The sequence below is a fragment of the Salmo trutta genome, chromosome 11 (genome assembly GCF_901001165.1).
Source record: "Salmo trutta chromosome 11, fSalTru1.1, whole genome shotgun sequence".
Taxonomy (NCBI): Eukaryota; Metazoa; Chordata; class Actinopteri; order Salmoniformes; family Salmonidae; genus Salmo; species Salmo trutta.
In genome coordinates, this window is record NC_042967.1 from 8,334,946 (window position 1) to 8,360,338 (window position 25,393).

Sequence of the window (25,393 nt, forward strand, 5' to 3'; positions counted from 1 at the left end):
ATCTTTCAAGCTCAAAGCAGACTTGTTTACAAAGTACAGTGTGTTAGAATAGAATAGAAAATAATAAATAACTTTATTCCAAAGACTCTAAGGTAAATATTCAACTGTCCTAGCATAGGTTTACTTCTTCTTGTGAGTTTCCGGCAGGCAGAATTGACACTGTGTTGCTGTCTTTTATAGGTCGGAGTGTGAATTGCACATTGTCACAGAAAAGAAGGGTGGAAAATAAATCGCACCACTACCTAACCCTACACATATACAAGAATATACCAATACTTTAGCCCTATCAGATCCTACTCCAGGCCAACAGCTGCTGCCACTACCACATCTATTTTCTGGGATTTACGCTCCATCAGTGCAGACAATTAATAACCATAGCAATAAATCCAACCTTACTAAAACTCATCCTGGATTGCTCTCTTCGCCTACTCACTGGGGGCTCCCAGTCAAATCACTTACCCTTGGGCTATCCTCTACTCTCTTCACTGCCTCAGCATAGGTAACTTTCTGCCCCACTCAAACTCGTCTCTCTCGCATAGCACCTCGTATCCCCAGCTGTATGGGTGCCCCTACCCCATTCATAGACGTTAACTACCGCCTATTGATGATAGAACCGATGTTAGCTTTAAACGTCAACACCTATCGCTTGCGGTACGGTTTTGGAAACATAAGGAATGCAAGTTTCATATCAGCAAAAGTAAAACAAGGTTAAAACAACAGGCCTTTATAGGGTTAGGGTTCCCACACGTCAATGGCTGCATTCCAAACACTTAAAAGACACACCCTCTCCCCTCAGCCCTCAAATTAAGTGGACACTTCTGATGTCGTATCATGACGTCTGACGAGTTGACACTTGCAGGGAAAGGGGCGAGGGAAGAATTCATAATTTTAAATGGGCTGCTCTTGCCCGAAAATGTGTCACTCGTTCATCCCACCGTTGTGTTTTCAGTCATCATGGTAACTGTTGTGTGTGCCTTATATGCGGTAGTCAATTATGATTGCATTTCATATCTTGGCTAGAAGACAATGCATCCGTAGACATCGAATGTTAGCCATCCTAATACGTTATATCAGGTATATCGAAAATTACAATGTATAAGTGTGATGTCAGGGAAAGTTATGTGCGCAAGATATCGTTTCCAAAAGCTAACCAAACAAAAACATAATTACTGATATGATACGTATTTGAGCCTTCAAGTGCATTAGTAGCACCATTTCTAAGTTATTTACATTCTTTTTTACTTACACTTGTATGTTGACTTCTCCATATTAATGTTGGTTTTAAGTTTTGTCTGACTTTTCTTAGCGGATGTACAATCATCGTGAATTGAATTATGGGGCGTTTCAGGCCCGGAGTGAACATAGTTGTCCACTTGCAAACTCTATCAAAAACGAGGGCTGAGGGGCTTACGTTGCACACTTCCCTTGCTTTTTTTAAATTGTATTTTTATTAACAGTAACATGCAAAACATAAACATAACAGCCAGAGGGATTCCAAAGAAATTAGAGAAAAATAAAATAAAACTATTCCACATTATATCAAATAAAATACAGACATATATCGAATACATTTTTTGGACATTTTGTTTTGTATACGTTTTAAAGATTCTAAGTACTGTTCCAAATCAGATAAAAAAAATTAAGAAAAGGGGCTTTTTCTTCATAAATTTTGATTTGTGTATGAAAGATTTTCCTAATAAAATAAAGAGATTTATGACATACTCACGTTCAATTGTGGAATCAGTGTAGTAAAATAATATGTGAAACTTAGTAATTTCAATGGTTGTATGCAATTTGCGGCCAATATATAGTTTTACATCAGTCCAGAACACTTCACTATATAAACAATTACAGAATAAGTGTTCAATAGATTCAGTTTCTAGTTCACAAAAACTGCATTCACTGGTAACGTCAAATATATATTTAGAAATCAAGCTATTACACGGATAGAATCTATGGATTATCTTAAAGGAGATCTCCTTCACTTTATTGGTCACCATAAATCTGTGTGGAGTGAGCCAAGCACGGCGCCAGTTTACATCAAACGATGAAGCCCAACAAAATATTGCAGAGGGAATAGACTTCCTGTAGAAAATATCCCTTATTAAACGATTGTTGAATTTCGTATCTAGTAGACCAATGCCATTCAACTGAATATCGCTTACAATCGGAGATATTCCAACATATGCATTATTCTGAAGTACAGTTTTTATCCCACTAGGTATAGCTTTAATAACAGTGTCATATTCCTTGCTTGAAACCTCAAAGTTGTATATTTCCATAAATTCTCTCCGTGTAAATAGATTCCCACTGTTATTAACTAATTGGCTGACAAGAACAATGTTTTTCGAGAACCATTTGTGGTTAAATAATTTGACCCATTGTTCCATATAAAACATTTATGAGGTGAAAAGTTGTGTTTATACAACAAAGCCCAGCACATTAAAGCCTGCTTGTGAAAAACCGCCAGTTTCACAGGAAGTTTACCCACAATATATGGACATTGTAGTAAAAAAGTGAGGTGTCATCTGCCAGTTGGGATATCTTGATCTCTCTGGACTGGAATGTAATGCCTTCAAATGGACTTTTATGAACTAATGAGCATAACATTTGAGGAAAAAAAAAAAAAAAAAAAAAGGTGAAATTGGACAACCTTGTCGTATTCCTTTGTAAATGTTAAACCTTGAGGATGTTCCATGACAGAGTTTGATACAGCTATTGCCACCATTATACAGAGTTCTAATATCATCAACAAAGAAACGATCAAATTTCAAATACTTAAGACAAATCAAAGATAAAATTGTGACTTACTGTATCAAATGCTTTCTGAAAATCCAAAAATAGGATAACAGGGAAGTCATCTAATAGATCACGATACTCAACCAAGTCTAATACCAGCCTCAGATTATTAGATATATGGCGCCCTTTCATAAACCCTGATTGACATTCATCAATCAGATCATTTAAGCAAGACTTTAACCTTTTTGCAAAGATTAAGGCTATAATTTTGTAGTCGTTATTTAGGAGTGTGATTGGACGCCAATTATCAATACTTAGGAGATCCTTGTGTGGTTTAGGTATAAGAGTAATAACCCCTTGCTTCAGAGAGGCAGGTAGTTCCTTTATAGCCTCCTTAAAGGTTTCAAGTAAAAAGTGTGCAATTTCTTCAGAGAAGGTTTTGTAAAATTCAGAGGTTAATCCATCACAACCTGGAGATTTGTTCTTTTTTAACTGAGCTATCCCGTACTGGATGTCCATAATGGATAAATCTTGGCAACAAGACTGATTGAATTCTTCACTAACCGAATTAACATTTTCTATAGAATCAAGGAGATCCTTAGAGTCACTCAAATTGTTATCTAAGGAGTAAAGATTATCATAAAACTTAGTGGTAAAGTCTGATAACAACTCTCTATCCTCAGTGGTAACCCCATTAATCTTAAGTTTCCGAAGTGTGTTGAGTTCCCCTCTTCTCTTTTCCAAATTAAAAAAGTATCTACTGTTCTTTTCGCCTTTTTCAAGCCATTGTTTTCTGGATCTTATGAAAGCACCTCTAGCCTTTTCCTCATACAATGTATCTAGTTGATTCTGTAAATCATTCAATTTAGCTTTCTCATTAAGATCAAGATTCTCAATCTCTGTGATATCGGCAATTGTCTTAGTGAGTACAGCTACCTCACATCTTCTTCTTAAAGCAAGCCGTTTTCCATAATTAATACAGGCTGAGCGTATTTTAAATTTCAGCAGTTCCCAATATTTCCCATATTCTGCATTAGATGTAGCTAAACTCCAGTTAACAGAAATTAGATTCTTAACCACATGTTTTAAATCATCATGCAATAACAATGAGTTATTTAATTTCCAATAACCACCAGAGTATTTCTTACCATCATTACTGCATATTCTTACAGTCAACCAAATGACTTTATGATCCGTCAGGACTGCAGGCAGTATTTTTACCTCTACAGCGTTGGGCTCAAGATTAGAGGTTATCGCCCACAAATCAATTCTTGATTGTAAAGAACGATCTCTATTACTCCATGTGTATTGTATCTTTCCAGGGTTTTTTACTCTCCATATGTCAATTAAATCCAGGCTTTGGCAGAAAGTCACCAACTTGTTCACACCAATGTTAGGCCTATGAGGCAATCTATCAGTCTCATTAGAATAAACCATATTAAAATCTCCACCAACTATAATCTGACTGGATGGATATTTTCTCAGAAGACTTTTAAGAATTTCTTCAATTTCCTCTAGAAGTAAGTTATTTGGAGGACTAGAACAGTATCCATATACATTACACAACACAAATAATCTGTCCATGTGGTTGATGACCGCTACTAGCCAATGTCCATTGGGGTCCATTTGAGTAAACAAAAATTTCCCTTTGAAATTGTGTGCTAAAATTGCAACCCCAGCTGAATGATTAGTCCCGTGGGCCAAAAAAATGACACTGCCCCACTGATTTTTCCAATAATTATAGTCCTCTTTGCATGAATGTGTTTCTTGAACGAAAACAAGATCTGCGTTGCAGTCCTTACAAAACAGAAAAAAAGCTTTTCTCTTCAACAGGTTTCGTATCCCCCTGGCATTGATTGACATACACTTCAAGTCCATATCTATAGAATAGAAAGAAAAATCCTATGCAATCTCAACTTTACCCTCTATAAAAAGTTGCTTCATATATGTATTAACAAAAGTCTTAACTTGTAAAACAGTAACACCATAATTCAGAACTAGAACGTACAGTTTGCAGTGGGGAAGGAGCAACCTTGTAAACCTACCGACAGAACAAATCACCCCGGTTGTATTTCTTTTCCGTTGGCGAAAAAGGCTCTGATTCCCCTGTAGTATCCACCCTTTCCTTGATTTCGGGCCTGTTGTACGAGAGGCCACAATTTTGCCTTTGCTGCCTTGTCTGCTGCAGTCAAGTCCTCACCGAATCTAAGTTTTCTCTCTTTCAGAAAGGCGCTATCCTTTGCCTTCTTCCAAACTGCATCTCTCGCTGTGCGAAAAGCAAACTGGATGATGATCGAGCGGCTGACGATGGCATCTTGTTTCTTTCCAATGTGATGAGCGACATCCACAGCCATGTCCATATATCCATCGGGGAAGTCCGGTGCCACATTGTTACAGATGTCTCTTACTACGTGCTTCACATTCTCATCCTGGTCCTCGGGGACACTGTAAAGTCGTAGCCCCCACCTTCTCCGGTATCGCTCTGCTTCGGATAAGCGCTCTTGCATGTCTGCAATGGTCTTCTCCTGAGCAGTGCATTTCTCAGACGTAGCAGTGTTTGCAAGTTTAAGCTCTTCGATACTCTTGTATGCATGATTCAGAGAGGTCTCGAGTTCAACTATTTTTGATGTGTTTTCGCGTATCATTTTCTCCAGACCATCGGCTCTTTCGTTTACAGCATCGATTATGTTGATCTGTAGTTCACGCAAGGACAATTCTTTATGTGTCTTTTTGGGTGCAGGACTATTGACTGCATTTCCAGAATCAACCAAATGTCTAGAATCAGAATCCTCCATTTCTTCTCCTGAGGAGTCAGGTGGCGGTTTATCTCCAACGTATGAGTGCTCAGCTAGCAACTCCCTTCTCCTCCCTTTGCTCTTTCGCACATTTTTTCCTTCCATTTCTCAAAGTTTCGAATCAAATTATCGGTAAACTAAGTGTTGTTCTCTATTGTGTTTACTATAAGCCAAGTTCCGTTACATTTAAGTAAGTTTGAGAGGGATAAAAGTTAAGGTTACTCGGAGCAAGCTAGAATCTCGTCTGCAATCGCCGCCATCTTTTCGCGACCCCCCCAACTTCCCTTGCTTGACTAATCATTTAGACCAACGACAAAGATGGCCGCGGGAATTCCCCCAAGGGCATAAGGCGAGGGTAAGTCTTTTATGAGTTTGAAACGCAGCCCATATCTCCATGTTACAGCACGTTTACGGAAGACAGAAGGACCTCCTGTGCTAATTAGCTATCTAACATGCTCTGAACCCCTGTGTGTAACGGAAGAAGGCTGCCAGAAACTTGTAACTGAATAATACTGTCGTTTGCAACTGTGATAAAGCCAGTTAAAATAGTAAGTGTATAATTTGCATTTGTGAAATTATTTTGATGTGGTATTAAAGTAAAGGGCTTTGTTTCTAGAACCGCATCGCAATTGAGAATCGATTTAGACTTTTTAAGAGTATATCTTGGGCGCCCCCCATAGTTGACACGCAGTGCTTTCTCTATCTTAGTCACTAAATTATGTAGACAACGAGTGTTGAATAAAATGATATTTAAACTTACAAAGCCGGTTGTCCACAGGAAAGTATTATTAAACCAACTTGCGCGGTTCTATGTGTGTGGCAATCAATATGTGTTGCTCATGATCGAAGGCACACGCACGCAAACCATGCATCAGGTAAATAATACTTTCCTGTGGATATTTTGTCTCGAAGGACCAACACCACAGAAAATTGAAAGAGTAAGTTCAAATATAATTTCATTCAACATTTCGGCTTGTAGAGGACCATTTCCAGAATGAAACACTGTCTTGTTCCAGACGGTGTATTTTTTAAATTCTGGTCCCCAGGCATTCTCTATCCCAACTTTAAACTCCCTCTGACTATGCCATCCTGCACATATCTCACATTGTGGGATCACACTGCTGCAACATGTCCGAAACCTAGGCCAGGTTCAGAACCTAGGCCCTCACAAAATAACAAATTTGACCTTACCAGGTAGAAACTCTGTGTCAAAGCTCAACAAGACAGACAGAGTATTCTCAGTCTTGCCATTGCCACCGGGTCTTCGCCTCACCAAACAGCGGATGTCAAACACCAGGAATGTTATTTTTTATTTGATCCACCTCTACACTCAATGCTACCCCATTGATCACTCTTTTGAACGGTGCCCTACTCTGGAGAGCAAAGCACAAAAAGGGTCGATCCACGAGGGGCATGACGCGGAAAATGGTGCTGACGGATAGGACTGCTGTGCTTCTAGCCCTTAAAAAACGAAATACTGCAAAGTTTTCTATGTGTTATTTCTTACATTATTAGCCCAGGAAATGTTTTGTGTTATTACATACTGCCGGGAAGAACTTTTGGAAATCAGAGTGGCGGTAACACACCAGCATTATCAGAATTACGACCAGGAATTCGACTTTCCCTAATCGGGTCCTTTGTTTGTACACCCCATGGCGATTGAACTGATTCCAAAGGCTGATCCAAAACACCGCTGACAGAAAAGAGGTGCTCGGAGTGGACTTCTAGTCCGACTCAGGAGGCGCACATACCACCCACCGCTTCCGAGTATGTTTCTGGATAATAAAGTTGACGAGCTCAGGGCGAGGATTTCCTTCCAGAGAGACATCAGGGATTGTAACATACCCTGTTTCACGGAAACAAAGCTCTCTCTGGATATACTGTCTGAGTCCGTAAAGCCAGTTGGGTTCGCAGTTCATCACGCAGACAGGAATAAATATCTCTCTGGGAAGAAGGGTGGGGGTGTATGTTTCATGACTCATGGTGTGATTGTGATAACATACAGGAACTCAAGTCCTTTTGTTCACCAACCTAGAATACCTCAATCAAATGCCAACCGTATTACCTCCCAAGAGAATTCTCTTCGGTTATATTCACAGCCGTGCATAGTCCCTCAAGCCGATACCACAACGGCCCTCAAAGAACTTCACTGGACTTAATGTAAACTGGAAACCACATATCCTGACACCGCATTTATTGTAGCTGGAGATTTTAACAAAGCAAATTTGAGAAATGGTACTGAAGTTCTATCAACACATTGACTGTAGTACTCGCGCTGCTAAAACACTCAACCACGCTTCAATCTTCTCCTTTCCCCCTTCTGATAATCAGGTGGCGAATCGCATCTCTGCATGTCTGGCAGACATATCAGTGTGGATGACGGATCACCACCTCAAGCTGAACCTCGGCAAGACGGAGCTGCTCTTCCTCCCGGGGAAGGACTGCCCGTTCCATGATCTCGCCATCACGGTTGACAACTCCATTGTGTCCTCCTCCCAGAGTGCTAAGAGCCTTGGCGTGACCCTGGACAACACCCTGTCGTTCTCCGCTAACATCAAGGCGGTGACCCGATCCTGTAGGTTCATGCTCTACAACATTCGCAGAGTACGACCCTGCCTCACACAGGAAGCGGCGCAGGTCCTAATCCAGGCACTTGTCATCTCCCGTCTGGATTACTGCAACTCGCTGTTAGCGGGGCTCCCTGCCTGTGCCATTAGACCCCTACAACTCATCCAGAACGCCGCAGCCCGTCTGGTGTTCAACCTTCCCAAGTTCTCTCACGTCACCCCGCTCCTCCGCACACTCCACTGGCTTCCAGTTGAAGCTCGCATCTGCTACAAGACCATGGTGCTTGCCTACGGAGCTGTGAGGGGAACGGCACCTCCGTACCTTCAGGCTCTGATCAGTCCCTACACCCAAAGAAGGGCACTGCGTTCATCCACCTCTGGCCTGCTCGCCTCCCTACCTCTGCGGAAGCACAGTTCCCGCTCAGCCCAGTCAAAACTGTTCGCTGCTCTGGCACCCCAATGGTGGAACAAGCTCCCTCACGACGCCAGGACAGCGGAGTCAATCACCACCTTCTGGAGACACCTGAAACCCCACCTCTTTAATGAATACCTGGGATAGGATAAAGTAATCCTTCCTCCCCCCCACCCTCCCCCCCAAAAAATATATAGATGTACTATTGTAAAGTGGTTGTTCCACTGGATATCATAAGGTTTGTAAGTCGCTCTGGATAAGAGCGTCTGCTAAATGACGTAAATGTACTCCAACTTCCAGGATGCCTACAAGGCCCTCCCTTCGGCAAATCTGATAAACTCCATTTTGCTCCTCCCTTCCTATAGGCAGAAACTCAAACAGGACGTCCCCGTGCTAAGGACAATTCAACGCTGATCTGACCAATTGGAATCCACGCTTCAAGATTGTTTTGATCACGCGGACTGGGATATGTTCCGGGTAGCCTCCGAGAACATGATAAAATAATTTATCTGTTTAAGGTTTTGACTAAAGTATTCCACTCTGAAACCATATAACTTTGTGAAATGTATTAGAATTATAAGGCTATAATAATGTGTTAAAGAGTATAATCCAATACTGTGTGTGAGTAGACTTTTTAAGACTAGGACACTGTTACTATTTCAAAATGAGCAGGGCATAGTTGATAAGACAACCATGTGAAAGTAACAGGAAAAGGGGCCTCCCTGAGTTAGGGAGGGGAACAACTGCCCGAAAACGGCTAGGCGGGCAGAAGATTAGGAGACAGGTTGCAGAAGTGTGATAAAGAATGTATGTGTACTGTGGGAAAATACAGCCGCCTAAAGCGGGGTGGAGTTCTCTACTGATGTGAGTTCATTTGTGTGTGTGTGTGTGTGTGTGTGTGTGTGTGTGTGTGTGTGTGTGTGTGTGTGTGTACATATAAAAGACTGTGTCCTCATTTTTAAGCAGAGGTCTCGTAAATAAACATTCTGACCATTGTAAGCTGGGTCTCCGTCTGCTTCATTCAACCAGAATCTTACACCCTCTGGGGGGCAGACTGAGTAGTTTAATTGAAGTTCGGTTTAAGAACATTGATAACTTAATTCACGTAACAGAACAACATAGACGAATACACTGATACGGTGACTGAGTTTTTTTATTTAACCATGTAGGCTATGTCATGACGTTGGCCTGTGGGTAAGGTTTATGACCCCCCCATAAATACCTTTCTCCCTTCCCCTCTCTTACTGACCCTACTGAAGGACTGCTGTCCTGTTAAATATAGAGAGTCTGGGAACATCAAACAAATGGGGAAAGGAACCATATTTTGGTAATAAAACCAGTTGGAAATATGCTTGATAACGTAATGAGTATGGATGTCAGTTCGTTGTTATCTGTGACATTATGACTGATGACAGGACGACATAAACTGTACCTGGGAAAGTATACACCCTCTAGTTATCAGAGTCACATGGAATTGTTATGCAATTGAAATGTTTGATATTGAAATTGTTTGTTAGAAGATTAAATGTAATTTTAGCTTCCAAATGAGAGATTTGGGTTTTCATAAGGAAAGTGCCCTGCTTGATCAGTGGCCCACCCCTGTGAAGAGGAGGGGTTATAAACGATGAAACACATCCTTCCCCCCTCTCCACTATATAAGCCTTTGACGAAAAGATAACCAGGTGGTTCCAGTACGGGAGGTCTGCAGCCTCTACGTTAGAAGGACACACATGTCAAGAACAGAACTAAGCCAACCTCGGCGTGAGCTATGGTTGTGAATGGTATGAACTTTGAGCTTATTCACTACAGAAGTGATACTTCCTAGCCGTTGAGTTAGCAGCGGCCGCTGTAGACGGGGGCTAGGAAAGGACGGACGACGGATCCAGTCTAACAGACGGACGAAGATACCACCACGTATCCAATTTACCACCAGAGACATTCTTAAGAGTTTACAGGAAGATCTGTTGGCCAACCCGGCCAGCATCTACGACCAATCTACCGAAGCGCAGCTCAGAGTAAATATTTATTGCAATTTCCTTTTCCAAATGGGCGGTAATTTAGAATGCATCAGATAATGTATTTACGATAGCCTAGCTGCTGTTTCTCTGTTCCTAAATCTTCCCGCTCTTTCATTCAAGCCCAACCCCCTTTCCTTTGTGTAACCAGCCATCATGTATGACATAATTTGTATTCGGTGTATTTGTAATTCTGTGTGATAAGTTTAGGTATTTAGTAAATAAATAATTAAACCCAATTTTGTATTGCTGATTCAACTTGTTAGCCAGGGTTCGTGAAGATAGCCAAGAATTTACAACTTTCATTATGAGACTGAAAATAAGATAAGGGTTAATATTGACTGCTATCGATGTAAAATATTACTAAGTATTTTAAGAGTTTATTCGGAAGATAACGGCTCTATAAACGTTCTTCCGTGGTGCCCCGACTTTCTAGTTAATTACATTTACATGATTAGCTTAATCAGGTAATATTAATTACAGAGAAATAATTTTATAAGTTAGCATGTCATATCACTTAATCCGGCATAGCCAAAGACACGACAGCTAGTTGAGAACAAGTTCTCAATGAGGTAGGATAAGAGAGGTATGGCAATAAATAGGCCATGGTGGCGAAGGAATTACAATATAGCAATTAAACACTGGAATGGTAGGATGTGCAGAAGATGAATGTGCAAGTAGAGATACTGGGATGCAAAGGAGCAAGATAAATAAATACAGTATGGGGATGAGGTAGATTGGATGGGCTATTTACAGATGAGCTATGTACAGTGAGCTGCTCTGACAGCTGGTGCTTAAAGCTAGTGAGGGAGGTAAAAGTCTCCAGCTTCAGAGATTTTTGCAGTTCGTTCCAGTCATTGGCAGCAGAGAACTGGAAGGAGAGGCGGCCAAAGGAAGAATTGGCTTTCGGGGTGACCAGTGAGATATACCTTCTGGAGCGCGCGCTACGGGTGGGAGCTGCTATGGTGACCATTGAGCTGAGATAAGGCGGGGCTTTACCCATTGACCTGGAGCCAGTGGGTTTGGCGACGAGTATGAAGCGAGGGCCAGCCAACGAGAGCATACAGGTAGCAGTGGTGGGTAGTATATGGGGCTTTGGTGACAAAACGGATGGCACTGTGATAGACTGCATCCAATTTGCTGAGTAGAGTGTTGGAGGCTATTTTGTACATGACATCGCCGAAGTCGAGGATCGGTAGGACGGTCAGTTTTACGAGGTTATGTTTGGCAGCATGAGTGAAGGATGCTGAAGAGATTTGGCTTGGCACTTAAAACCCTCACAAACTTTTACAGATGCACAATTGAGAGCATCCTGTCGGGCTGTATCACCGCCTGGTACGGAAACTGCACCGCCCACAACCGCAGTGTTCTCCAGAGGTTGGTGTGGTCTGCACAAAGCATCACCGGTGGAAAACTACTTGCCCTCCAGGACACCTACAGCACCCAATGTCACAGGAAGGCCAAAAAGATCATCAAGGACAACAAATACCCGAACCACTGCCTGTTCACCCCGCTACCATCCCAGAAGGTGAGGTCAGTACAGGTACATCAAAGCTGGGACCGAGAGACTGAAAAACAGCTTCTATCTCAAGGCCTTTAGATTGTTAAATAAACCATCACTAGCACAGAGAGGCTGCTGCCCTATATACATAGACTTGAAATCACTGGCCACTTTAATAAATGGAACACAAGTTACTTTAATAATGTTTGCATTTTTTGCATTACTCATCTCATATATGCTGTATATACTATATTATATCCTATTCTACTGTATCTGAGTCTGTCGCTCTGACATTGCTCGTACAAATATTTATATATTATTTTTATTCACTTTTTTAATTTTTTTGAATATCCAAAATATACAATATACTTGCAGTGAAGCCGCTCAACAACTACACCACATCAGTCATCCAACAGACTCCCATTCAGAGCGGCACACAGAAGCGTCCAGGGTCAACGCCCTGCTCAAGGGCACGTCGACAGATCTCCCTCAAGGCCAAAGAAAAACGGGGACTCAAACCCTCCAAGATCCCCCCACAGTTCCCCATAGCTGTCCCTCAACCGTCCGAGACCCCTCCCACAGTCACCCCTCCAAGAAAGAAAAAAATACAAATGAAAAAAATAAAAATAATAATAATTCCATTCCCCAACCCCAATAACCCCCCCAATGCACCAACATCCAAGAAAATGAACAGAAAACAACAATGCAAAAAAATCTAAGAACATCAGGGACAACTAAAATCACAACAGCAAGGCCAACTGTATATGATTGAGTGCATGTCTGGCACTATTTACGTGTGTGTATGTGTGTATTTGAATAAGAGTGTGGATATGCATGTGTACAAACACCTGCACGGTATCAGCCTCTGGCAAACCGGCATTAGTTGTAAAAACACTGCCCCTCAGTGTCATTCAAACTTCGTTTTTATTACGTTTTATACTTTATCTTTGACCATCATTCTATCTCCCGCCCAGCAACTCCACTCCCACTTGTGTCCAATTCCACATCCCAACCCTCAGCTTACCTCAGCCCATCCCACCTATCTCTGCTGGCAACCCTCTTTGGATTTCTACGCAACATATATCTTTCAACTATGCTATGATGTTTAACGTCCAATTTCAATCTATCTAATCAAATAGAATCCACAGATTGCGAGTTGAAGATAAATACTTTTACTAAGAGTATTAGTAATTGACTGACCCGGTCTCTCCAGATCTCCTAACAGTACTATTTCTAGGGTACATTTTGATCAATGCTATGCATTATTAGCCATTCCTGAACCTGAGACCAGAAACAGGCTACCTGAGGGCAATACCAAAATAAATGGTCTATTGATTCTGTATCATCACAAAATCTGCAGAGCTTCGATGATTTTATGCCCCAAATATTCAACATTTTGTTGGTGGCAAGAATTCTATATAATAATTTTAGCTGAAAAGCACGAGTCTTGAATCTTGTGTTGTTTTATATATCAACTCATACACCCTGTACCATGGAACTATTTTGCAATCTGTCAACATACTGGTCCTCAAATGAAACTGGTATACTTTACTATTTATGCTATTTTTATTCCTCCGCCAGTTTTGATCCTTTATATTGGACAGACAGACCAGTTCCCTACCTTCTCCCGCTGCCACCTGCCTCCTCCATTTTTGGGGTAATGCTGTAATCAATTGGTTGTACTCTTGGATTGAGCAGACCTTCCCGTACAATTCTGATAACTCCATGAAAGACAACTCTACCATTCCAATTTACAATATCATTTAAGAACAAAATACCCTTTTCAAACATCTTTCCCATAAATACAGGTATTTTATCAACCAGCACATTTGAGTTCAGCCATAATATTTGTTCTATCTTTTCAGGGGATGACATTTTAGCTAGCTCTGCAATGCATGTTTGAAAACGAGAGATACTTTGAAAAAAGTATCATTTTCAATTAATTGAAAATGAGACATGTCAATCGTCAAAAAGGCCATTTTTAAACAATGGATGAGCTTTTCTTAGTAATCTACTTGCGAACCATTTAGGGTTCAAGTACAACTTTTGAATAAGTGACGCTTTTAGAGAGAGGTTTAGTGCTTTTATATTTAATAATCTCAACCCAGCCAATTCATATTCATTATATAGATAGGTACGCTTTATTTTGTCTGGTTTAGCATCCCAGATAAAGCAAAATATTTTTTGCTTATATGATTTGAAAAACGAATCATCAGGAGTAGGCAGCGCCATAAGTAAGTGAGTAAACTGAGATATGTCTAAGGAGTTAAATCAGAGCAATTTTTCCATGGTTGCAGGATCTTGTCTATTTTTACAAGTTTTCTATTGAAATTCATTGTGGAGAGCTTATTTATATATTTTGTGATATGAATACCAAGTATGTCTACTTCAACGTGTGGGGGCTAAACTCATGACTATGATTACATTTCCATTATTAGCAGCATCTAGGCTGTCCACTTTGAAGAGCTGAGACAGAATGGCTATATAAGGAATGGAACATATATGACCAGGGCCCGCTACCGTTATAACCTATACAGCTGTCAGATGTGGGCATTAACAAGCAAGAACTGAGACAGAAAGATAATGGTGGAGAAAGGTCAAGGGAAGCTATTTTCATATAGAGGGAGGGGATTCTATACATTATGCAAAGACGGAATACTATAAAGGCAGGGCTCTGTGATATGATAATTTAGCTTTGTCCATGGAATTGCTTGGCTTTGTTACTTTGTAATAAAGTCTAACTGAATCTACAAGTTCCGGTATCTGTGCAAATATGACTCAATATTTTTCCACTACAAACGTCAGCACATTTTGTAGGTAAACTGCAGGGTAATGTAAAAGTTTTATTTTTTAAAGATCCAAAAAGTAATATTGTTCACTTATCTTAAGTTTGTCCAGAGAGTCCAGAAAAGTTATCTAGATCTTCAATGAGACATCGCAGGGATCTAGCTTGCAGACTTAATATAAAACTTCAGTCATCGGCATACATGTTTTTAAGCCTTGGATTTGTGATCCTCTAATGTTGTTATTGTATCTGATTTTAATAGCTAGCATTGTGATGGCCATAATGAATAGATATGGTGACAGCAGACACCCTTGTTCAACTTCTCTTATTTTTGTAATGGATTACATTAGATCGTTCTTGAATAAGTCCCTCTAGTTCTTTTTGTTTTTTCTCTGAACTTATTTTGTATCTCTGTAGTATTGTTTTTATTGCTATCTACCTGTACTATTAGTTCATGTATTTCCCTTGTTAGTCCTGTCTCTTTAGCCAGAAACTGCCTTTTTATTATTGATGAATATTGAATTGAATGACCTCTGAAGGTACATTTAAAGGTATCCCAAACAATAAGGGGATTTGCTGAACCTATATTATACTGGAAAATTTCAGTTATAAATTATTTTATCTTAGTTAAAAATAAGTTGTCCTCCAGTAAACAATATCCCCGTCCACGTGGAAATTCTATAAGAGACCAATTAGGTGATGATCCGATCGCATTCTGTCTCCTGTTTAACCTTTGATGCAAGAGTGAAAGAGACAACAAAGTAGTCCAGATGACTAGCTTGATTAAGTCTCCTCAATGTATATCTCACTAGAATACAAATATCCACCATTTCTAATGTGTCCATAATATTTGTAATTTCTTTAAGGGCACGGTGATGATAGTTTGTAGAGTGATTTCCTTTACGGTCCATTGAGGAACTTAACACTGTGTTATAGTCTCCCACCATAATGATTTGATCATTTGTTGCCTGTAAGTTCAATAAATTGGTATAAATATTGTCGAAGAAGTATGGATCATCCTGATTTGGACTATATAGATTAATGAGAAATCTCCTTTTCGTCCACTTTCATATTCAAAAAGATCCACCTTCCTTGAAAATCATTCCTGACTATTTGTACATTCAGATCGAAGTTTTTGTTAATTAATATCATCACACCTTTTGAGTTCCTTTGTCCATGACTGAAAATTATTTCACCACCACATTCCTTTTTCCACGCAACTTCATCTAAGGATGTAGAGTGAGTTTCCTGTAAACAGTATATGTTATATTCCTTTTTTTTAGCCATGTAAAGACGGATCTTTTTTTATTATCTGCTAAACTGTTACACTTATAACTGACCATAACTAGATACTATACTCAGTCTAAATTGACCATAATTAGTGCTTGTAAAGTTACTGCCATCAGAGGTATTATGACGGTCAAAATTAAAGCTTTCAAGTCTGATATTTAGAGTTCAAGAAATAGGTTCTAGAAATATTTGTTTTGTTCAGTTGCCTGTTTGCCTGTGAGCCAATGCCACAGATGTTAGAAAATTGAGACAAAATATTATGTGTGTAGTAAATCTGAGTAGGTTGATGTGTATAATATTTGATGTTATTTAGTGAGTGTGTACAATGTCTGTATAAGATTAAGACTATAATGTGTGATGTCCAAATAAATAACCCCGGCAATTTGCATGGTTGTCTATGTGTGTAACATGTAGTGCGTATAGCCTTAATATTGTTAGATTCTGGGTTAAAGTTGTAACATTGCTATACTCAGAAGTATAGTATCTAAGGCGTGAAAGAGACTGGTTTTTACATCAGAAGTTAATGGTCATCTGTAGGAGCCAGATGGCTTTGGAATGTGTTAGGGGAGACGGGTAGAGATCTTTGGATAAGGTGTCAAGGGGGTTGAGGTCAGGTCAGATTCCCTTAAGGGAGAAACAATGGTTTGTTATCCTATCACTTCGTCTTCCTGTCTAACCATAAAATATGTAGGGATTGGTGAGAAGGGGGAGTGCCTAAATTGGAGTATATATACTTGTGGTGGTGGAAAATGTTTTTGTCTGATGCAGCTGTATTGACCCTTTGAGCAGAATAAACTTGGTTAAGCTTTCATAAATGCCCATTGAGTTTTTTACTCTGAGAATTAGAACCTAACAATCTTCATGATGATAATTGTAATCCATATTGTATCATAATTACCTTTAACATCATTGAAAACCACATCCCAGGATTTCCATAGCAATTGACGTTTCACATGATTTTGAAAGAGACCTTACATTACTATAGACGGCTTCACTACAGTACAAATGTATCCCGTACAATATGTTATTATTCCCCAATGTCCCTATTCTGATATCTTTCCCTTGCTTGTTGTAAACATGTAGACAAAGACATAGAAAAGATAGACAAACAAGAAACATTAAATTATAGAACAGTTCTCGACAATAGAGGGAGAGTGGGAGAAAAGAGAAGAGTGAGAGAAGAGAGCGAGATCAAGTGTGTATGTATAAGTCCGTATGTGTAAGCGAGCATGTAATTGAGTATATGTGTTCATATCCACTTCATAGTGTTAAGATATTTTTACAGTTCCCATACTTTCTTTTTTTCGTAACCTGAAGTCCCTGTAGAATGTAGTACAGCCATGGTGTTATGGAGCTGTCTCGGAATAGCTGTCCATCTACAAAGAGTTTGTCCACAATGAGAAAGGCACGCTTACCCCTCTCCCTCTGTTTCCTCTGTACAGGATACAGCCTCTTGCGACGTTCGTTTATCTTCAATGGAAATTAGTCAATGAGACCGAATTTCCCTTTAAGCTCCCTTCCCCTGCTTTTGATCAGCTCCTTTTGTTGGTAGTGTTCACATTTTGCGATGATCGGTCGGGGACCTTTGGTCTTGTCACTCTGAGCTCCAAGTCTGTGTACTCGGTGGAAAGACACCTTGTTTACAGTCTCTAGAGGAAGTTTCAAGGCGGATTGCATGAATTCTCTGATCACGCCCTCTGGATTATTGGATGCGTCCTCAGGAATCGGAGAAAATATTAGATTTTCATGCATGCTACGACTTTGTATATCTAGTAGCGACTCCCTCATCACTCTGTTTTTCCTAAGTTGACAATCCATGTTGGAATTGTGGATTTTTACCTTGGCTGTGAGTGTCTTGTTCTCTCCTTGGAGTGTGAGAATTTCACTCTGGCTAAACTCCAAACTCCCCCCTCAGCCCTGCTACTTCCTCACACAACTTTTGCAGTGTTGCATGGATACCAGCCAGAGCACTAGCCTCTACTTAAACGGTAAGTAAATCGTCTGTCTGTAGATGAATAGCCGGAGGTAGCCGGATCTTTCCATGATGGAGTATGTTGTTCCTCCAAAGCGTAAAGCTGTTGATACTCATCGATTTCCCTCAGGATCTCCTTAGTATCCAGGTTGGCTCTTTACTGCAACCAATTGTTTTCAAAAAGTTTTTAACAATGCGTCTTTCCCACGACGACGACCGGTGTTTTTGTAGTACAGCCACCTAGCACTGTTGTTTGGTTAGCGGTGTTTCCTAGCTGTTAAAAGCTAACTGCGTCTCGGAGTCCACGCAAAAACAAGTTTGTTCCATATCTTCCCTACTATAGGTCAAGTAGCTGGCAGGTAGTCTAGCAGTTAAGAACCAAAAGTCACTGGTTCAAGTCTCCATGCCGACTAGGTGAGAAATCTGTTGATGAGACCTTGATTAAAGCACTTAACCCTAATTGCTCCTGTAAGTCATTCTGGATAAGAGTGTCTTCTAAATGACTAAAATGTAAATAAAAGTAAGTAAACATGAATTAAGGCACTATCATTTCCTCACTATAAAACACAAGTATGAACCCAAAGGGCCAGTTTCCCTCTTCATCAGGAAAGCATTTTTACAGACACCTTCACACAAATCATCACCATATCATCTACTCTACCTCATCATAATCATTCTTCCCTCATGTCACCTCATCCAGTTCCCTACTACATCCAAAACCAACACAATTAACTACAAACAAACTAACTAGTACTACGTTACATGTCACTATACTCTATACATGGGCTGTGTGCATTTTCTGCTGGTGTATCCTGAGGTAGCTCCTCTCTGAGAACATCTTGCAATGTGTACAGGTGAATGGCCTTTCTCCTGTGTGGACCTTCAAGTGCATCTTCAGCTGGTGCTGGTGGGAGAACCTCTTCTCACACTGGGGTCAGCTGTAGACTTTCTCCCATGTGGACCTTCTGGTGCCTCTTCAGGTTGCCAGCATGGGCAAAGCGCATGTGACACTGGGTACAGCTGAAGGGCTTCTCTCCATTGTGGACACTCCTATGTCTGATAAGGTTACTCAGGAAGGAGAAGCTCTTGTAACACAGCTTACACTTGAAGGGCCTCTCCTTGGTGTGAATAGTCTGGTGCTCCTTCACATAGTTTGCTTTAGCAAAGCGCTTCCCACACGTTGGGCAGATGTACAGCTTGTCGGCGTCCGTCCTAATGCTCGGCCTCCCACGTTGTGACCCAATGACACCAGAGGAGGTAGAAGCAGGAGCCGCCACCCTCAGGTGGTTAATCTTTGAACTCCTTCCTTGACCTTTAGCCATTGTCTGGGTGTTGTTGGAATTGTGTTCTGTGTTATAGGCTAGGTACCTCTTGTTGTGAATGCCCATCCTGACCCTGTCTGTATTGGTGGGGTAACCAGGAGGTAACTGAGGAAGACTCGACCCAGGTTCAGGCCTTCTATGAACCCAGTCACGAGGCATTAGATAAGACCCTGAAGGAGAAGACAGACTTCCTGTTAGACTACCACCAGAGGGGTCTCCCGTCACGCTCTGTGAAGGCTGAAGCCCAGGGTAACCTGCTCTGTTCATCATGGATACTGTGGTGTTTGTATCATAGGAACAGGAGGGTCGATCTCTATAAGCCCCAGGCCCTGCTTCATCCCTGCACTGAGACTGTGAAGAGAAGGGTCTGGGCTGCAGACTGGATCCCTGACTGGAGCCTCTGTCTCTCTGATGACCACCAGGACTGAGGTTGTTCAGTCCACCTGTCCACTGGTTGTGTTCTGTGTGGTGGTGGAGTCTCTGTCCCTCTTGGTTGGGTGCTGGTTCTGACTCGGGAAGGAAGAGTGACGGCTCCTGATCCACGGTTCTGATCCTGGGCCAGGGTATGTGATCAGTTGCTTCAGAGGTCCACTCTCTCCCACCAGTAACACTGGATATCAGAAGGTCTTCATGGACTGCAGACTGCAAACAAAGATTGTACAAAAAAGCATATTAGAAACTCTTTGCTGTACACAGAAACATGACATGATATTATAAAATGTTAACCACAGTCAAGCCCATCTCTAACACTGTGATTCAAGTACCTAACAATATGGAGCCATTGGAGTTTATTATAAAAAATGTTGTTGTGTTGATTAAAGAATTAAGTATAATGTTTTGGTTTGACTGAGATTAGGGAAACTCAGTCCCTGCAATGATACAAAAATAACTAAGTCAGTCAGCACAGTCAATTTTATATTTAATTTAAACAAAATGGTTATACAATCACAAAACATGAAGTTCAGTAATTTTATTGCACAAAACAATACATGTGACAGGTACAATAACTTTTCTCACTATGGTAACACTTTCCTTTTCTGTAAATCTGGTACCCTCGCTTTGATAAAATGAATTTTAAGATACTTTGGAAAAGGTTCAACATTTACATTTCATACAGCTTCACTACTTATTGTCAAGTAAACATGAATTAAGGCACCTTATCTCACTTTAAAACACCAGTATCAACCTAAAAGGGACAAAGTTGTCACTCTTCATCAGTGAAGAATATACAGTTGAAGTCGGAAGTTTACATACACTTAGGTTGGAGTCATTAAAACTTGTTTTTCAACCACTCCACAAATTTCTTGTTAACAAACTATAGTTTTGGCAAGTCGTTTAGGACATCTACTTTGTGCATCACAATTCCAGTGGGTCAGAAGTTTACATACACTAAGTTGACTGCCTTTAAACAGCTTGGAAAATTCCCAAAATTATGTCACAGCTTAAGAAGTTTCTGATAGGCTAATTGACAATTTGAGTCAATTGGAGGTGTACCTGTTGATGTATTTCAAGGCCTACCTTCAAACTCAGTGCCTCTTTGCTTGACATTATAGGAAAATCAAAAGAAATCATCCAAGACCTCAGAAAGAAAATTGTAGACCTCCACAAGTCTGGTTCATCCTTGGGAGCAATTTCCAAACGCCTGAAGGTACCACGTTCATCTGTACAAACAATAGTACACATGTATAAACACCATGGGACCACGCAGCCGTCATACCGCTCAGGAAGGAGACGTGTCCTGTCTCCTACAGATGAACGTACTTTGGTGCGAAAAGTGCAAATCAATCCCAGAACAACAGCAAAGGACCTTGTGAAGATGCTGGAGGAAACAGGTACAAAAAGTATCTATATCCACAGTAAAATGAGTCCTATATCGACACAACCTGAAAGGCCGCTCAGCAAGGAAGAAGCCACTGCTCCAAATCCGTCATAAAAAAGCCAGACTACGGTTTGCAACTGCACATGGGGACAAAGATAGTATTTTTTGGAGAAATGTCCTCTGGTCTGATGAAACAAAAATAGAACTGTTTGGCCATAATGACCAACATTACGTTTGGAGGAAAAAGGGGGATGCTTGCAAGCTGAAGAACACCATCCCAACCGTGAAGCACAGGGGTGGCAACATCATGTTGTGGGGGTGCTTTGCTGCAGGAGGGACTGGTGCACTTCACAAAATAGATGGCATCATGTGGAAGGAAAATGATGTGGATATATTGAAGCAACATCTCAAGACATCAGTCAGGAAGTTAAAGCTTGGACGCAAATGGGTCTTCCAAATGGACAATGACCCAATGCATACTTCCAAAGTTGTGGCAAAATGGCTTAAGGACAACAAAGTCAAGGTATTGGAGTGGCCATCACAAAGCACTGACCTCAATCCCATAGAAAATTTGTGGGCAGAACTGAAAAAATGTGTGCGAGCAAGGAGGCCTACAAACCTGACTCAGTTTCACCAGCTCTGTCAGGAGGAATGGGCCAAAATTCACCCAACTTATTGTGGGAAGCTTGTGGAAGGCTACCTGAAACGTTTGACCCACGTTAAACAATTTAAAGGCAATGCTACCAAATACTAATTCAGTGTTACCAAATACTAATTCAGTGTATGTAAACTTCTGACCCACTGGGAATGTGATGAAAGAAATAAAAGCTGAAATAAATCACTCTACTATTATTCTGACATTTCACATTCTTCAAATAAAGTTGTGATCCTAACTGACCTAAGACAGGGAATTTTTACTAGGATTAAATGTCAGGAATTGTGAAAAACTGAATTTAAATGTATTTGGCTAAGGTGAATGTCACTATACTCTACACATGGGCCATGTGCATTTTCTGCTGATAAATCCTGAGGTAGCTCCTCTCTGAGAACCTCTTCCTGCAGTGCATACAGGTGAATGGCCTCTCTCCCATGTGGACCTTCAGATGCCTCTTCAGGTGGTGCTGATGGGAGAACCTCTTCTCACACAGGTGGCAGCCAAATTATTTCTCCCCCGTGTGCATCCTCTGGTGGATCTCCACCTGTTTGGGGAAACTGAAGACTTTCCCACAGAATGAACACGGGAAGTGCTTCTCTTTACCACCGGATCTACTGATAGCATTACTACTACTGTCATTTTTCGTGGTCTTGGGTAGCCATATAGTGTTGAGGCACTGGCACTGTTTGAGGTCTGGTTAAACAGAGTGTGAGGAGGACGAAGGCCAGGGAGTGTCTGTGTTGTAGCAGGGTCCATGTTCCAGTTGCTAGATCCTATAGAAGGCAGGCTGAAGGCAGCACCTGTTAAGGGGCTAACCTGACAGTAATTCTCAGTCTCACTGAATCACAACTATAGGAGCATGAAACAGCATAGCTAGCCGAGTCTGTCTGTTCTCTCCAGCCGTATATGGACACGTCCCTGCAGACCAAATCTACACCTCGCCCTGGTCTCAGCCTGTCTTGTCGACTAAGTTTGGTTGTTGTTTTTTGTTCTACTGTCTGTTTCTGGTTGTGGTTAATAGTTTTGTTCCCCAGCCCAGAATTGAGGACATTGTCACATCCACTGACCTCCAATATGTCATCTCTGTTCCTGGCCTGATCAGTGATGTTGTCCCCTGGGCCCTTGGCTGCACTCGTCTGAGTCTGGGTATCCATGATGGCTGCCCAGTCTCCTCTGTTAGCCTCCAGCCAACCACCTGTAGGAAGAGGGTTTACAAAGCACGGCAGAGAGAACTCTACATATGGAGTTTCTTTACCTGGTCAATCACCTGGTAAAGTTAATACATTGTGTGTTTTTGTATGTAAACATAAGTTGTATTGATTTAATTTTATGAATGAAGAAAACACTATAGGCAGGTGCATCACTATTCTCATTGAATAACTATTACTGTATGTAGGCTATATGTATTTCTCCCTTACCTTGCTCCCCCATCTTTAGTCCACTCAGCAGATCAATGCTCTCTGGTTCATCTTCTATTGTCTCCTCTTTGACCAGCAGCAGATCAGGCTTCCCATCCTCCATGTCTACTGACTAAGAGATACAGAGTGAGAGGATGTTGTATCAAGAAATGTGATATGAGCACCCTGCTATTGAGCATCTTCTGATTGGGTAATGAGGGATTGCTATGAGTACTATGCAAGTTAATTTGATACTATGCAAAAGTGTTAGTTGATTTGATTACTTGACACTCTAATGGTTCCCGAGTGGCGCAGCTGTCTAAGGCACTGAGATGCCGTGCTAGAGGCGTCACTACAGACCCTGGTTCAATCCCAGGCTGTATCACAACTGGCCGTGATCAGGAGTCCCATAGGGCGGTGCACAATTGGCCCAGCGTCGTCCAGGTTAGGGGAGGGTTTGGCTGGGGTAGGCTGTCATTGTTAAATAATAATTTGTTCTTAAGTAACTTCCCTAGTTAAATAAAGTTTAAATAAAAATGGTTTGATAATCTTATTCATTATGATCTAAAAGGCTAAACTGATCCTAGATCAGTACTTCTACTCTGAGAGGGTTTGTGGATACAGGCACTGACCTAATACCATTCAGACAGTAGTTCACAGTGGGCTCACCTCAGTGAGACTGTGTGTGGTCCTGTGCTGCTCAGCTGGTTCCTCTGTGGATTCAGGAGGAGGTGTAGTCTGGTTTTCCTCCATCACCATGGTCTCCTCAGTGTTCCCCAGACCCTCCTCCTTCACCAGCAGCACCTCTGGACCCTCATCCTCCTGGAAGAGACAGGTGATACAGGTTACACAGACATACACTCCCTCAGGTACGTACACACAGATAATAAACACTTTCAACACGGAGTGTTTACCCATCCCCACTACATTTGAGTGCTTTACTGTAGTTACAGAATGACTTCATTGTTGTTAAACCCATCATGGAGGACATAAATATGATGTGGGTAAAAATAAGTCAGCTATGAAGTCAAAAGTCATCAGACAAACCTAACTAAACTATAATGACGTGTAGAGTAGGTGTTTGTTAGTGTGTGGTTATGTGTAGGTATTTTTAGTAAGTGTATATTGGTTATAAAGCAATGTTGGGTATATGCAGAATAGGGCAAGGTCAGATGTGATGTATACTAAAGAGAGTCTCAATGAAAGTCTTAGAATGAAAAGTGCCATTTTGTGTTTATTAAACAGAAACAAGTTTTTTTTAAATACACCATATGAAAACCACACACGTCAACAAATCTGCATGTACTTGATGAACTGTATTCATTTTCTCATTAAAAGTGTCACAGGAATTTTTTCAAATAAAAAAAACAAATATATCTTGATTAGATAAGTATTCAACCCGAGTCAAAACATGTTAGAATCACCTTTGGCAGCGATTACAGCTGTGAGTCTTTCTGGGTATGTCCCTGAGAGCTTTGCACACCTGGATTGTACAATATTTGCACATTATTCTTAAAACATGCTCTTCATGCTCTGTCAAATTGGTTGTTGATCATTAGACAGACATTTTCAAGTCTTGCCATAGATTTTCAAGCAGATTGAAGTCAAAACTATAACTAGGTCACTCAGGAACATTCAATGTCATCTTGGTATGCAACGCCAGCGTATATTTGGCCTTGTGTTTAAGGTTATTGTCCTGCTGCAAGGTGAATTCATTTCCCAGTGTCTGTTGGAAAGCAGACTGACCCAGGTTTTCCTCTAGGATTTTGCCTGTGCTTAGCTCTATTCTGTTTCTTTTTATGATGATAAACTCCCGAGTCCTTGCCAATGACAAGCACACCCATAACATGATGCAGCTACCACCATGCTTGAAAATATGTAGTGTGGTACTCAGTTATGGGTTGTTTTGGATTTGCCCCAAACATAACGCTTTGTATTCAGGACAAAGTTAATTTCTTAGCCACATTTCTTGCAGTTTTACTTTAGTGCCTATTTGCAAACAGGATGCATGTTTGGGAATATTTGCATGTACAGGCTTCCTTCTTTTCACTCTGTCAATTAGGTTAGTATTGTGGAGTAACTACAATGCTTTTCATCCATCCTCAGTTTTCTCCTATCACAGCC

General features: G+C 40.9%; 1 pseudogene; it reads right to left on the minus strand.

Annotated features, from left to right (window-relative positions):
• Positions 1-16,917: 16,917 nt before the first annotated feature.
• On the minus strand, positions 16,918-23,316 carry LOC115201884 (putative zinc finger protein 286B; annotated as a pseudogene).
• Between the last annotated feature and the right edge of the window lie 2,077 nt (positions 23,317-25,393).